The following is a 16742-nucleotide window of genomic DNA, read 5'->3' on the forward strand; positions in this document are numbered from 1 at the left end:
CGAGAGAATAGATTCATTCATAGGAAAATGGATACATATTGAAGATATACTCCTAAGTGAAATAAATAAGTCACACATGTGTAAATACCAAATAGTTTCCCTGGTGTAAATAATCTGCAACAATGCATAAGATTCTAATAAGGTTACTGACATTTAGAAATGGGAAGAAAGGAGCTAAAGGTGTAGAGAAGGTGGGATGGGTAAGGGAAGAGTAAAAAGGGAAAAGAAAAAAATGTGAGAGAATGAAAAGATGGAAATAAAGTGTTTGTAGATGGGGAGGGGAGGAGGGGGTGAAGGGAGGGCAGAGGTAAGGGGAAACAATGAGACACAAGACTTGTCATGTAGAGGTACAAGATCCCAACAATGAATGTAACTGTACTGTATCCCTAAAATGTACCAATAAACTCAATTAAAGCTGAAAAAAAATAGGGCCTGAACTATATCCTCGGCCTTTTGTAATTTTTTTTTATTTTAGTTTAGTTTTTATTTTTATTTTCATTGATTTGTTTGTTTGTTTGTTTTTGAGACAGGATCTCACAAAGTCGATAAGTAGCCCAGTCTGAGATCTAACTTGGATCGTCCTGCCTCAGCCTCCAGAGCACCAGGATAACAGGTGTACACCACCACACCCAACATAAAACCTATAAAGTTCTTTCTATACATTCTCAACTACATTCCACCAATTTTAATTTTGTATTTTTGTTGGTACATGCTTGTGATACATCATGATTGCAAGCATCATGGGAAGTTGGCACAGAACAAGATATTTCTCGATTCCTTTAAAAAAATCCCTTCCCCTCCCCTCCCCGCACTTCACGGACCCTTTCACATATATAGGGACTTGGTGCATGTAGGTAGCACTTCACAATTCCCCCTTTTTTATCAATCTTTCAATTCCTTCCCTCCCTCCCCCTCCTTCTGTCTTTCAGTTCCCTTCCTATGTACCAAAAACCCATCTCACTATTGCCTACTGTCTATTCTTTATTTTGCACTTTGTTGTCTTTTTAGTGCATAATGCAGAATAATAAGATTCTTTTTGGTCAATTGGTACATGCATTTAACATATTTTGGTTATTTTCAATGCAATAACATTTTTCCCATTCCTCCTTCCTCTCTAAAAATCACCTTCTAGTTTTCTGTCATCTTTCCATTTATTTATTTGGTTTCTCATCTAAGAGAAAGCATGTGATATTAAACTTTCTGAGTCTGGCTTATTTCTCTTACCACAGTGATCTCTACCCCCATACATTTGCCCGCCATTTGATGTTTCTTGTCTTCCAGTCCCATCATAAATCTCTTTCTTCTGATGTTAATGTTGCTATAGTACACTTTTTTCTACTCTTTCACTTTCATCTTATTTGTCTTGAATTTATGATGATGTGTCTGCTATAAGATAGCATTTACTTGGATCTTGTTCCTTTTCATCAACTTTATTATCTCAGCCTTTTAAATTGGGTGTTTAAAGCATAAAATTTAATAGTCATTGATACGTTGGGCTTTAAATTTGGCATGTTGTTGCCTACTTGTTTTCTATATGACTATCTTTTTTGTTCTTCTGCTCCACCTTCACTGAATTCTACTCCCATCCTTCTACTGGGGATGAAACCCAAGGGCTCCCATGCTAGGTAAGCACTGTCTCTAAGCATACATTATTGGCCCTTTGCATTTTGCTTTGAGACACAGTCTCACTAAGTTGCCCAGGCTGGTCTTGAACTTGAATCCTGCTGTTTTATCTGCCCAAATGTCTCAGATTATAGGTATGTGTCACTGCGCTGAGCTCAAGGAATTCTTTTGTGTTGACTATTTTTAAATTTTTTCCTTTTTCCCATTTCTTTTGCTCTTAATTTCTCCTTATGGATTGGAGTCACTGTCTAGAGTCATTTCTGATTGGCCCAAGAGACTTCCTATCATTATTTCTTGTACTACAAGTCAGTTGACAAGGAATTCTCAGGCTTTATTTAGGAAAATCTTCATTTCACTTTGTCAGAACCTCCCTATAGATACAGCTAGGAAGGAGGCAGATGGGAGCAGACACAGGCCAAAGCAACAGATTTCCACCTTCCTACCTAAAAAGTTTAACAGTGTCATATGTCTCCAGCTACTTTCCAGAGACAGAGTTTGTCTCAAGCCAGTTTTGTTATTCTTCTTTGTAGAGATGATTTTTCCACTATCCTCACTTGGCCAGGGATAAAAGTGTCTTTTTTAAACTTAACTTCTTGTATTTTATGAAATAAAACCTTGAAAAGTGTTTTATGAATATCAATCATCATATGCCTTCCTCAGGCTTACAATAGGTTTGTTAATCCTTTTGGCCTGATATAATAGTTTACACTGAATTGTTTATTTATTCATTAATTTTATTTTTTTTGAGACAAGGTACCACTATGTAGTTCTGACTGGCCTAGAACTCACTCTGCAGTCCAGGCTGGCCTCTAACTCATAGTGATCCTCCTTGCCTCAGCCTCCCAAGTGCTGGAATTACAGGCATGAGCCACCAGGTTCAGCTCTACACTTAGTTACTTAGAAACAACAGATATTGGTAGTTCACAAAGCGGGTACAATCCTATGTTCTGAAATGTTTTTGTACCCCAGAAAACTTCCTGGTGAAACCTAACGGTATTAAGAGGTAAAGCCTTTAGGAGGTTACGAGGTAATAAGTGTTGTATCCTTATAAACAGGATAGTGCCCTTTTAAGAATCCAGAAGGAGATTGTCTGCTCCTGCCCCCATGTGAAGATACTCCAAGAAGGCAACATCTTTGAGGGAAAGTGTGAACCTCAATGTGTACTAAGTCTCATGGTGTGATGCTGCTTGACTTGCCAGCTCACAGAACTGTAAGCAGTCCTTCCTATTGCTTATGAGTTACCTAAGTAAAGTATTTTGTTATCACATCAGAAATTCACTAAGATAATTTTAACATATGTAATTGGCCTTTTCAGAGAATCTGTTTGGAATTCATTTGTTATTACTTTCACATTGTTGGCTTTCTACTCCTTTGACTTCACTTTTTTAAAGTTTGGTTCAGTCTTCCCCACTTCCAGTAATGAGTCCATTATATTGTGTTCTTATATTAATTTTTAAATGTTCTTATAAGCCATTTATGGATGAAGGATTTACTCCAAATAAGAAATTACAGTATAAGAATAATAGCATCAGATTTGATGCCTTCTGTCTCTAATTATTCCTTGAGGCTATGTAAATTGCCTTTTTCTTTCCTGTTTGAGGCAAAATGAAGTTAAAACATGTTTATTAATTTCAAATAAGGTAAAGCTTGGGTAACTTCATTATTTTCAAATTTATTAGACAATATATGGATAAGAAATCCCTAGTGTTAAGTCAGTTCATGAATTTAACTCTTTCCAGGATTCTGGTTGCAAATCAAACTGGGTGAGAACTAAATCAAACTTCCCCTAAACCTAACCATGACCCTAAGGTCAACATTGAACCTAACTATTGAATTTGATTTGGTTCTTGTCCAGTTTGGCTTGTGACCAGAATCATGGAAAGTATTAGGTCTGTTAGTGAGGATAACACTGTATTAAAGTATTTTTCTGCCAAACATATGACTAATTGAAGTAAAAATTCTAAGATAAAAACATTTCTCATTCTCTAATTGAAGGTTATCAGATGTTGTATTTAATTAGTATATTGTGTGTAGTGCTTCAGTAACTCAGTATTCTAATACAACAACATAAAATTTGGTTTTAGGTGCACAGCAAAAGAATCAGACATAACTGCTTCTAATTATTAATCACTGCTGATTTTTATGATACATTCATATCAATGCATTTCTTTTTGGAAAGCATTTCTTTATTTTCTGAATCTGATACAGAAGCAGATTCTGTATCTTTTTCTAAAGGTTAGCAAAAAATAATTTTAAAAAACAAGGAAGAGAAAACTAATGACAGTGAAAAGTGATATTAAATTAAATGTAAATAAATAACACAGAAAATATATTGGTTATGAAGAGAATGTACAGAAATGTGTTACTCTCAGACAATGCTGAATGTGCAAGAATAAATCCTAAGTAATGATGGCTTAGAAAAGAGCTGACTCTCACACTATACCTATATGGTGGAAAGACAGAATAAGAGGCAGAGCCTTTCCAGAGCATGAGAGGTAGGGACTGGAGATGTCATCCTCTGAGCAAGGCATTTCCCACACTTTCTTCTCTCTTAAGGTTTGAGTAGTCACACTTATTCTTTCTGACAGAAAATTTCATTAATGGACTTAGAATGCTGAGCAGAACTGCATAAAATGAAGTTACCATGGCATAGGCAAGGAAGAGTGAAAAGGTAATTTCTGAGAAATCAACCTTTTTAATGAAGGTGGTGCTCTGGGGCCTTGGTAGTTTCATCTGAAAAACAATAGCAAAATAACAGCCAATTGATCTTATGGCAGCAGGCTGGTTAAAATGCTAGAAACCTTGGTTTCCTGGTGCCTCTGTCTCTAGGAAGGCCTTGTAGCTTTGTGGGTTTTGGGGTTTTTTGTTGTTGTTGTTTTGGGGTTTTGTTTTTTGGTTTTGTTTTGTTTTGTTTTGTTTTTTGGACAGGAAAGGCAGAAGCCTCTATGACCAACACTGGTGCACACACGTGAAGCAATACTGCCATCATGCGGATAGAGTTTCAGCATACCAGGTGCCATTACAGCTCCTCCCCCAACAGCTGGTGGGGAAGGGTTTACCCATAGAGACAGAGGAGGCACTGAGTCTAGGCTGGACCTCTTTGCCTTCTTCTAAGGCCCCAAGAAAGATGTGGACCCTGTAGAGCTACCTTGGCATAGAACCTGGATGGTAAAGGGCCTGGAGTGAACCAGCATCAGGAGCCGCCATCACAGGAAGTCATGGGGCAGGCCCTCGGTTCCTACCACTGTGGGCCTGACCAGAGACTACTCATACAAAAACAGGCTCTGGGGAACTTTAGCTCCATTCTTTCTCCTGAAGAAAAGAATTGGCAAGCCTTTATGTATTGTCACTGTGCCATTGGGCTTTAGGTCCCTCATGGCTTCTGTCAGAGTATAATGGACAAACCTGTTCTGGCTATTTATGAGCACTTGGTAGGCTGGCTATGATCTCAGATCAAATAAAACTTCCCAAGAAAAAACACCTATCTTGTGTGAAGTCACAAGAGAGTAAGGCATAGAGCTATTTTCTCTCAGCTTTTCCAAAGAAAATCGTATTACTTGAAGCTTGAAACTAAAAGATGCAGTATTAATCAGTGTTCTTTTTTACCTTGGCTCCCAAGTGATGGGGAGTACAGGAGCTCTCCACTATGCCAGTCTTTGACCTGCAAACTCCTGTTCCAACGAGAGGAACTGATGGCCAGTGCTTCTAGGAGCCAGCCTTTGTCAAAGTGGATCCCTCTGGTATTGTCCACCCTGGGAGGAACCGAGGCCCAGCCCCACGTCTTCCTGTGATGACGGCTCCAGGCAGCTGTTGGTCCACACCAGACCCCTCACCACCCAGGTTCTACACTGAGGTAGCACCAGTGTCCAGGTCGTTCTCCAGGGCTTAGAGTCCTAGCCTCTTGCATCTCACAACAGTCTGGTTTCTTCACACTACAGCTAGAACTCCTAGGAATGGAGTTAAAATGGCCACCGATGTGCTGAAACTGTCACCGCAGGAGTAGCACTCCACATATGGGACAAGGGGTTGTCCTCCAGTGCTCTTCTCCCACCCTTCCATTCTGAAAAAAACAATACCTAGAGAAATAGGAACCAGGAATTATGGCTGCCTTACATTTTGCTTTGGTTTTTTGTTTTGTATTGTTCTGTTCTGTTTTGGAGAGAGTCTTGCTCTATAGTCCAGGCTGGCCTAGAACTTATTGTGTAGCCCAGGGTGACCTTGAACTCACAGCGATCTTCCTGCACCATCCTCTGGAGTACTGAGATTACCAATATGCACCACTATGCTAGGCTGCATGGCATTTTATCCAGCATGTTGCAGCAAGCTCACTCTGCTTTGATTTTGCCTTTATTTGGGCCAGGAGACACAAAGCACTATACACTGTAGTTATATGGCACTTAGGTTAACTTGCAAGTCCATGCTCTATTCTTAGATTCCTTCTTTTGCATCCCATTTGATATTATAGGTAGAGCTAATGAGCAAGGCCCTCTGTTTAATCCCCAGGAATGAAAAAAGGCAGGTAGGCAGGATAAGGTACCCACCCTCAGCAAGCAGCTTTTGAAGAGCTCAATTTCCACACAACCAAGTCTTCCCATCATTATTGTCCTTCATGCAGCATTCCATCTCGTGTTTCCTCCTGTTATCAAAATGTCTTGATGTATTGCAGGCCAAACCTCAAAACTCCATGAGGCCCAACAGAACAAATCCATCAGGCAAGGCAAGGAATTATAGGGAGAAGGGGAAAAATCAAAAGGAGCCAACAACAGGATAATAACTCAGTGATGGTAAATCCATACATATCTTATAACCATTTTCCCATCATTATTGTCCTTCATGCAGCATTCCATCTCGTGTTTCCTCCTGTTATCAAAATGTCTTGATGTATTGCAGGCCAAACCTCAAAACTCCATGAGGCCCAACAGAACAAATCCATCAGGCAAGGCAAGGAATTATAGGGAGAAGGGGAAAAATCAAAAGGAGCCAACAACAGGATAATAACTCAGTGATGGTAAATCCATACATATCAGTTATAACCATCAGTGTTAATGGTCTCAATTCACCAATCAAAAGAAATAGACTGGCAGAATGGATTAAGACGCAAAATCCAACAATATGCTGTGTACAAGAAAAGCACCTAGCTCTAAAAGAAATTCATAGACTGAAAGTCCAAGGATGGAAAACAGTTCTCCTTGCAACAGGAACTCAGAAAAATCAGGGGTAGCTATCTTATTTGCAGAAAAAGTCAATTTCAAACCAAAACTAATTAAGACAGACAAAGGTCCCTATATCCTTATAAAGGGAACAATCTGAGAGAAAAAGAAAACAATAATAAATATATATGCACCAAATACTAATGCCCCCAATATATAAAACAAATATTAAGGGATATCAAAAACCAAATAAGAACTAATACAATTGTACTGGGGGACCTAAATAGCCAACTATTGCAAATAGAAAGATCGTTTAGACAAAAAAACAACAAAATTCTAGAACTGAACCAAGTTTTTGAACAAATGAACTTAAAAGATGTCTACAAAGTGTTCCACCCCTCAAAATCAGAAGATACATTTTTTTCGGCTGCACACGGGTCACTCTCCAAAAAGTGGATGCAGATTGAGGCCATACTCTTAAGTGAAATTAATAGCAGGAACATGTGTCAATACCACATAGTTTCTCTGGTGTGAAAATATAAAAGTATAAATAAGGATAAAAATGTATAATTGATACTGTGTAATAGGAAAAGTTCTAAAGAAGTAGGGAAAGTGGGAGGGGAAGGGGAAAGGGAAGGAAAGAAAAAAAGAGAAAAGGAAAAACATGGAAACAAAGACTTTGTATATAGGGAGGGTGGAGGGGGTGAAGAGAGGGCAGGGGAATAGGGATAAAATAAGAACCAAGATATATTATGAATCTTGATTGATAATTAGTGTAACTGTATTGTATACCTAAATTTTACCAATAAACTTAATGGGGGGAAAGAAAAAAATGCTTACACCCTAGGTGAGAGGCTGCTTGGTTCTCATCTGGACTCACTCCCTGTAACTGCTAATGACCTAAGTACGAGTTCTTGTGTGCCCTGGAGAGGCTGATTTTAGGTGGAACTTTAAGAGGAGGGTCTGGATAGTTCTCAAGACTGAAGGCTACACAGTGTCTCACCTGAAGTGGCACAAATACTTTCACTGATGCACTGTAAATTTTAATCAGAGATCACACTGGCATCATGGATTCATCTTTTCACAATAAATTGCAAGTGTTTTCCCACAGTAAGTGGCATATCCCTGGTTCCCAGGGCTGTACTGTGTATGTGGGTTAATGTTTTCACTTAGGTACAGCTCTTACATTCTCTCCTATATAGCTCAGACATGGAACTTCAAAAGGATTCAGAAAACAGCTACACACTCATCAAGAGATAGGCATCATCATAAAACATTAACATTAATAAACTTTTGCATGTCTACTCCCATTCTTTTAATACACAGAAGACAAAGTTCTATGACAGTGAAACAATACATTTTCATTTCAACTGTATTTAGTTATTCATTGGGCTTTAGAATAGATCTTTTCACTTCTGATTCCCAGGAAGTTTTTCACATTTTCCTAAGGAGACTGTCTCAAATTTTTAAAAAATAATAATAAAGGGCTGGGAATATAGCTTATTGGAAAGAGCCTGAGTTCTATCTCTATTGCTGAAGGAAAAAAAGTTTTATTTCAAATTCTGGTCCTAAGTCTTTCTTTTGGTTTGTTTATTTTTTTGGTTTTGTTTAGTTTGTTTTTTTTTTTAAGTCAGAGTCTTTCTGTGTAGTGCAGGCTGGCTTAAAACTCACTATGTAGCCAGACCTAGCCTCAACTTTTTGGTAGTCCTCATGGCTGAGCCTCAGGAGTGATGTTAGAATTTTATCTTAAAAAAGGCCACAAAGAGAGAAAACAAAATTCAGATAGACTTATTGAAAACTGTTGCATCTCAAATACAGACACAATGATGTTTGCCCAAGAAGACTTAAAGATGGGTGCATGCACATTACAACTATGCAGCCACATTCTTCGACTAACGTCTACTTATATAAGTATGAATAAAACTAAAGAAATACAAGCTTGCCTCAACTGTCAGGTTCATACTTGAGTGCAGACACAAGCTTTTAAAACTTTGTAAATGGATATGATTGCATGTATATACAACTGCCTCCATTACTCATTTCTTCAGCTATACCTGTGACCCTCTTTCACTTTACATAGCCTTTAGCCTCACCTCAGACCACCACTGGCATATACTCACATCCATAGATATTTTTAGGGCTACGTAGTTTTCATTACACTCTAGATGTTTAACAAATTACAAAGCAGAAATCATGTGACAAGCCAATCCCAGTGAGAATAAACAACCACTATTAAAATACCTGTGACCAGGTATGGTGTCCTACAACTATAGGCCCAGCATTCTGGGAGGCTGTGGCAGGAAAGTCACAACTTTAAGCCCATCCCAGGCAACTTAGCAAGAAACTGTCTCAAAATAAATAAATGAAATGAAAAAAGTCTGAAGATGTAGTTTACTGTGAAGATCTTGGGTTCAGTTCTTACTACAGGAAGAAAAAAGTCTGTGCCATATATGCTAAAATTTTTCCTTCTATATTTATCACATGCAATTTTATAAAGCTGTGTTCAAATTCTCATATACTTTTAATACTTATATTTTTAATGCAAATATTTTACTTATGAATGCTTTTGAAATATAACTAATATTTGGTGGAGTATACTGACATGTTTAAAAAATATTGCCACTTGCAGGTCATGGTGGTGCCTGCCTGTGATTCCAGAATTTTGGAGGTTGAGGCAGGAGGATCCCTGAGAGTTTGCGGCAAGCCTATGCTACATAGAAAGTTCAAGGCCAGTCTGAACTACATAGTGAGGTGCTGTCTCAAAAATAAAATTGCCACTTGAAACTGGCTGTGGTGGCTCACACCTATGATCCCAGCACTCAAGGCTGAAGCACAAGGATTGCCATGAGTCCAAAGCCAGCCTGGGCTACATAATGAGTACAAGGCCAGCCAGAATTATAGAGAGAGACTTATAGTCACTTGTTAAAATGAAGGTAAAATCCATGTAACATAAGATTACTCATTTTACTGCATGCATTTTAGTGGCATTCACTATGTTCACAATGCCCTGCTAGTTTTACCTCTGTCTAGTTCCACACAATTCTAATTCCCACCAAAGGAAGCCCTGGGCCACTACTCCATTTCTGCAAAAATGGTCATTGGGATGATTATATGGACTGCAATCAATCTGCAGATCTCTTTGGGTAGTACTGCCATACTGACACACTCTTCCAGATTCTGAACATAGGGTGCCTTTTAATAAGGACACTTTCAGAGACATTTTGTCACTTTCACTACACTAGCCTTTTATCTCTTTAGTGGTATGCAGTTGTATGTTATTTATTTTGATGCTGTTGTAAATGACTGCATAATTTTCTTTTTAGATTGTTCTTTGCTATCGTATATATACACAAATACTATGGATTGATTTTGGGGGGGGGCAGGCTTTCCCTCTGTATCCAGGTGGCTTCAATTCACCATCCTGTCTCAGTTTCCTGACTGTTGAGATGATAGGCATGAGCCATCAGGCCTAGCTCTACAAATGATCTTTACAAGTTCCTTTTCTGTTCTGCAAGATTTGCTGCATAGCTGTGATAGGATTTTTGTGAATTTTTAAGGATTGCTTTGTATGAGATGATGGTGTGGACAACCATCATTTTCCTTCTTTCTTCCAATTTGGGTGCCTTCTCTGTTTCTTGCCTGAATACCTTGACAAAAACTTCTGGTACAAAGTTCAATACAACTGGTCAAAATGGGCATTTTTTCCTTATTCATGATCTTAGGGGCAAAGCTTTCAGTCTTTTGCCCTCAAGTAAACTCCCAGCAGTAGGTTATCATGAATGTCCCTTGCTTATTGAGAAAATTCCCTTGTAAATCATAAAATCATAGTTCATTGCTTTTAGTTGCTTTCTTGGAACTATGAAGTGATTGAGTCCCTTATTCTGGCTTTCCCATTGACATCGCTTTTGGCCCTTGCTTTGCATTTCTAGAAGCAGTTGTGCTTCTTTACAATGCACCTTCTGCAACATTATGAAAACATTATGTGAGCTCACAGGTAACACCATCTCCAACAAACACGCACTCTTAACCTGCAGGTTTATCTCCAAACCTTTTAACTGTTCTTGGTCCTCCATTTTTTATGTAGAGCTGATGTACTCCAGATAATAGGGCGCATCTGAGATCTAGAGCAAATATGTGTGTTGGTACTGGTACACCACCTGGAAGTGGCCTGTCCTTGCTCTTTTCACACTGCATCAACTTGGAAAGTCCACCTCCATGGTCTTGCCTTTTGTGTTGAATTGTTAGCAATTCTGCCAAAAGAAAAGAGGACTATATGCCATGAACTGCTCCACATAGCATGGTAACTTACGCTTATATGTTGTGAACTTCTACTAGAGGTTAATCAGTCTTGTCTCACAGCTCCTTCATTTAAAATTGGAATAAAGCACATTTCTTTGCCATTGAATGATTTTCAATTTCTTACACTGCGTTTCACTCTTATATTTTATCTGTAGCAATATATTCTCATCAAGTACATTGTGTGCCGAGCATTTAGAAAATAATATGTAGTGACCAAAAAGAAAAGCTTTTTGCTATGACCTATTAAGACAAATGATAATATTTTGGATTTCTTGGAATACTTTTTACAAAATCTATACACATACATATATACTTTTATATTTAGGTTCACAAAAAATATCTTGTATTAAAATTGTGTTTTGGATCAGACAAGGTGTGTTAAGTTTTGAAGGGAATGCATTGACATACTTTATATTAATCTATAAACCTTCAATATGCTTCCTTGTATAAAAGTATGAACATGATTTTATAAATGTATAGACAGAGCATCCTGACTATAATAGTAACCATATTACAATGTAGCATACACACATACATTTTAAAATGCGAACTTTTACAAGGTCCTGAGTTCGATCCCAGGTTCTGCAAAAAAAATTTTTTAATATTTTTAAAGGTGAACTTTTTCTTTAGATATAACTGAATGCACTAATTTTTTACACTTTCCAAATTTATACACATGCACACAAATTTATTGATATTAGGCCCTATATAGTGACTTAATATCCAAAATACTTAAAGTAATTCATATTAATGGCAAAGTGTTCAAAACTAGCAAGGAATAAAGCCAAATACCATTTTCTGCATCCCAAAAGGGGCTTTTACAGTATCTTTATCATAAATTTGTGTGGGCTCCCTTACTCATATAACCAAGTTTTTTTTAATTCCATTCCAATGTTCAAGTAAGTTTCTGCAGGTTGAACACTTTACAAACTTGTTAAATATTCTTAAAGATTCCTAATTCTTAAATATTCCTAATTATTCTTTGGCATATTCTTTTTTTAAGATTTTCCTCTTCTTTGGCATTTTTCAATATTATGTGTGATGGTTTACATTATGCCCATGCATAGGAGTCATACATTAAAAAAATAAAATTTTTAAAAAGGAGCTAGGTCACAGTAAATACCACATCTAAGAAACAAGTAATTTTACAATGTGAGAAATACATGTATTTCTAATGTGCAATTACAAATACAGATCACTTGGTTCAGTGAGCTCAGTAAAGCATTCTGCAGCAATGATTTGTTGTACAAATATTTGTTCCAGATTGATTCTCAAATTATGAAAGTAGCCAGTTCTGGTGGTGTAAGCCTATAATCCAAGCATTTGGGAGGGTGAGGCAGAAGGATTGCCAGGAGTTTTAGGCCAGCCTGGGCTACACAGCAAGTTGCAGGCCAGCCTGGACTACACAGCAAAACCCTATCTCAAAAAAAAATTCAAATTATAAAAGTAATAGCAGCTTCTTGAAAAGTCTCAGTATATCCAAATCTATAAAGAATAAAGAACAATACTTCATTCCTTCATGCCTATGTGCTCTGAAATATTATATATGCTATATAGGAATTTTCATGAGAGCTGATACCATTTAACCAAATATAGGCCATTGATATCCCTACATTTGCTCAGTAAGGTTTTCAAACACACACATGCAAACAAAGATATATATATATATAGGAAGAATTTAGTGCCATGGATTTTTCTCACAATATTAGGTTATGTTACATTTCCAATGGCATAAACTACTCATAGGTAACTTCTAGTGCTTTGCTGCTAAGTCTCACACCTCTTTATTTGACAAAAAAATCAATTATTTCTTAAATTGTAAGGATACTATAAGCATCTAGACAATAAATGTAAAAGTGAGCAATTATAAAGAAGTATATGAAATTATTCTGCATAAGAGAAGCTCAATAAAAAAACAGTATTTTATCCAATAGCATTCTGATTTTTCTTCTATTTGTATGAAACTATGCAAGGGGTGGAAGGTGTAGATGCTTAAAATGGGGGATTGAACTCGGCATTCACTCTGAGCTACATTACATACTCAGCTCTCTTTTATATATTTTTTACTTTTGAATTTTTTTTCTCTGAGAAAGGATCTCAGTAAGTTCCTTAGTTTCCCAGGCTGGGCAAGAACTTGCATTCCTGCCTCTGCCCCCAAGAAAACAGGGATTACTGGAATGCACTGCCACGTCCAGCTATCCTGAACTTTCTCATTTAGTTCAAGTGATGATATTTATGTGCACTTTCCTTATGATTTGTTTTCCTTATTTTTCTCAGTTCTATATAGAAAGACTATTTTAAAATGTCAGTAAATGATCTTTAGGTGACTAGATTTTGTTAATAAAATATTAGAAACCTCTGATTTCATTGAGTACTCACAGCAACAAATTTAATCATTACTGCATGTAGCAAGTGTTCAGAATTCTTTTAATTAAAAAATTTTCTTAGTACATGCCTGGAGTAAGTAGTATCATTCCTACTTATGTGGAGTTGGTACACATGTGTGACATGTGAACTGTTTGTTTTAAATCCCTTTCCTCTCTGCTCCCTTCATTTGTATTTTGTTTAGAGAAAAATACAACACAGTGAACATTACACTGAATATTATCAGTACAAAGTTATCTGTCAGCATTCCAAGTCTTATTTATGAATGAAAGTAAAACTTGAAAGTCCATCCACAAATATATCGCCTTATAAAGGTAGACACATGTATCTTGTTTGAATTTTACAGATACCCCAATTGCACATTACCATGCTCCCATATATTTATGCTACAAGATTATATACATTAAAAGTAAAGTACCACACACTTTGCCATTCATGTTACCAGATGTTAGCAAACTTACAACATCTGATCATGTGATCTTCAAACACATCTCCTACTGATAAACTCCATGAAGTTTTTATCTAGGAATGTCTTAATTCTATTTTCTAAACGTAGCCTCTCTGGATATGGAGTCACAGACAGACTGTTTTATTTTCTTTTGGAACTTTAAATGTTACCCTACACATACTGGTTTCTCCTTTGATAGTTTCTGAAGTGCACTGACTGGTAATCTATTGAAGACTCTTTGTATATGACAGCATCATTATCGATTAATTATTTCAGGTTGTTCATTCTTGCTCTTGATAGCATGATTATGATGTGACTCCTTATGTAAATTCATTGTGCTTTACATGGAGTTTGTGAACTTCTTGGATGTGTATATTCATGTTTGTCGTGGACCTAATGGCACATTCACTAATTCTTTGTCCTGATTGGTCAAATCTGCCATTAGGAACTTCTTGGAAATACATCATTTTGTTTTTTATACCTTCCACTTTCAAATTTTCTAATTTTTAAAAATAATTTCTACTTCTTGCTGACATTCTATAATAGTGAGATGCTGTTCTCCTCATTTTCTCTGGTTCTATGTATTTGGTTTACTGTTGCACTTTGAGTATATGTAAGAGAGATGATTTGAAGTGTTTTCTAATTTCTATGAATTGTTTTACCTGTGAAGGAACCATACTTTCTTGTTTCTGGGCATGTTGCATTTTTTTTATTCATTAGGATTATTGGTATATTCTAGGTATACAAAATGATGACATTCATCATTGGGAATTTATACCTTTACCTGATATATCATGGTTCTTATTTTTTTCCCATTTCAATCCCTCTCGATCCCTTTCAATCCCTGCTCAACTTTCAATCCCTCCCCAATTCCCTAGTTACAAAGACTTTATTTCCATTTTTTTCCTTTTCTCACATTAATTCCATTCTCTTATTCCTTTCCCCTACACTTCCCCTTCCCCTTTCCCCTTTGGACCTTTTCTTCCTATTTCACGGTATCTATTATAAATTTTGATGCTGCATTTTTTGTTATCATTAAAAACTGCACACTTTTACTATTATATCAATTCAGAAAATGACTTCTAAACACCTTTCCTGCTGTGTTGATAGGACTAATCTCTAAGGACCAATCAATTCCTTCTCCCATTTGGGCCTGGAACCCTGTAAGTGCCTAAAGCAGACAATATAAAGTCAAGGAAAATACTTAGTGGTAGGGATGGAGGCACTGAGACTAGGTGTGAAGAGGTGTCGATTTAGGATTCATTTTGGTTTCAAGTGAAAAACAAAAGCAAAGGCAAGGCAAGGGAAGCTTGGACCACCAGGCTAGGTAAAATGAAAACATGGTGGACTTTTTTCAGAAAGGAAGGGCAGGAGAAGAGCACTGGGAGACAGTGTTTCTATCCATACTTGAAGCATTATTGCCACCGTGTGGAACCACGTGGCCAATCTGGCACCGTGACAGCTTCCTTCCCATAAGGCTTACCTGTTGAGGAAGGTCCTGCTTGTAGGGAATTTGAAGAGATTTTAACTCCAGGATGGACCTCCTTGCCTTCCCCTAAGGCCCCAGTACAAACCTGGACCCCCAGCTACTTTGGTGTAGAATCTAAGCAGTGAGGGGCATGCAGTGGACCAGAAGCTGCCAGAAACCACCCTCACAGGAAGTCATGGGGTGGAGCCTGGGTTCTTCCCAAAGTGGATAAGACCAGAGGGAATGACTCACTGATGAATTCAGGCCTTTGGGGCACCTGTCACCTGTTCCTGCCTGTTGGATCAAGCAAGACTAGCAGGTCATTAAATGATGACCCTATGCTATAGGGTTTTGGGTCCCTTGTTGCAGCAGTGTGAAAACAACACGGCCATTCCAGTTCTAGGTGGCAGCTGTATACTCAGTCCGAATGTCTCATTCTCTAGGTTGGATCCTCAACAGTTTGAATTTGTGCCTTGATTCTGGCTGGCCTCAGGAGAAAAAGGTTGGGGGGCGCTAAACTTGGGTCTGGTCCCTTCTGACCTCCTAGAAGTTCTGCCTTCCTCAAGTGCTTTCATGGAGGAACAGCTCATGACTTAGGGTTTTATGACACCACTTCAGGATGGCAGTTTTCCCCAGAAGACCCAAACTAGCCTGCTTTCAGAGGCTCTACTTTCTCCCATCCAATTTGAAAAAAAAAATGCTGCCAGGGGAGACAAAGACACTAGAAACTGCGGTTGTACTACATTTTGCTCAATTTGAGGAAACAGGCTCCAGTCTTAGAATACTGCTTTTGCTTTCCATTTGATATCAAAATAAGCTGTAACATGCAACACCCTGTGTTCCATCTCCAGCACTGCAAAAGGAAAAAGAAAAAGGCAGGTCTAACCTACCCTCCTATAATAGGCAGCTGCTCTTTTCCAGAAATCAACTCCCAGGGGTTCTCAGTTCTTCTCTTCTTCATGTAGCATTCTCACTCCAGTGATTCATCTTTTTTTCTTTTCTTTTCTTTTCTTTTTGTGGAGGATTGAACTCAGGGCCTTGCACTTGTGAGACACCAGAACCACTGAGCTAAATCCCCTGCCCTTCAGTGTTTCATCTTGATATTCAATTGTTGGATTGTGAGCCAATCCTCAGGGACGCATGCCTAAAAAGAAAAGAAAATGTTTACACCTAATGACACAGAGAATAACAAATATAAGCATCAGGTTGCTATACCCATCCTGCAAGTAAAAGCACCTCTCTACTTTGGATAGGGGTGGGCTAGCTGCCCTCTCAATTTAGCTAAATTGTGAATTACCACGTTTTCCCCCTTTTTTTTTTTTTTTTTTTGGTTTTTTGAGAAAGGGTTTCACTATGTAGTTGAGACTGA

The 16742-nt window shown here is 37.7% G+C and overlaps 1 long non-coding RNA gene across 7 annotated transcripts in view; it reads right to left on the bottom strand.

Moving 5' to 3' along the window:
- The window catches only part of LOC104854971, a 119035-nt gene that overhangs the window by 3449 nt on the left and 98844 nt on the right, over positions 1–16742 (bottom strand). For 6 of the 7 annotated variants that reach the window (XR_004515848.1, XR_004515851.1, XR_004515849.1 and 3 more), the window contains 2 exons: positions 16264–16517; positions 10822–11023 (listed from right to left, as the gene is read on the bottom strand). This is a non-coding gene — a long non-coding RNA (uncharacterized LOC104854971). Of the gene's footprint in view, positions 1–6428; positions 6484–10821; positions 11024–16263; positions 16518–16742 lie in introns of those variants that run through there. The other variant, XR_004515852.1, reaches the window with a different exon arrangement.

This window comes from Fukomys damarensis, unplaced genomic scaffold (assembly GCF_012274545.1).
Source record: "Fukomys damarensis isolate Sample0158 unplaced genomic scaffold, DMR_v1.0_HiC HiC_scaffold_39, whole genome shotgun sequence".
Classification (NCBI taxonomy): Eukaryota; Metazoa; Chordata; class Mammalia; order Rodentia; family Bathyergidae; genus Fukomys; species Fukomys damarensis.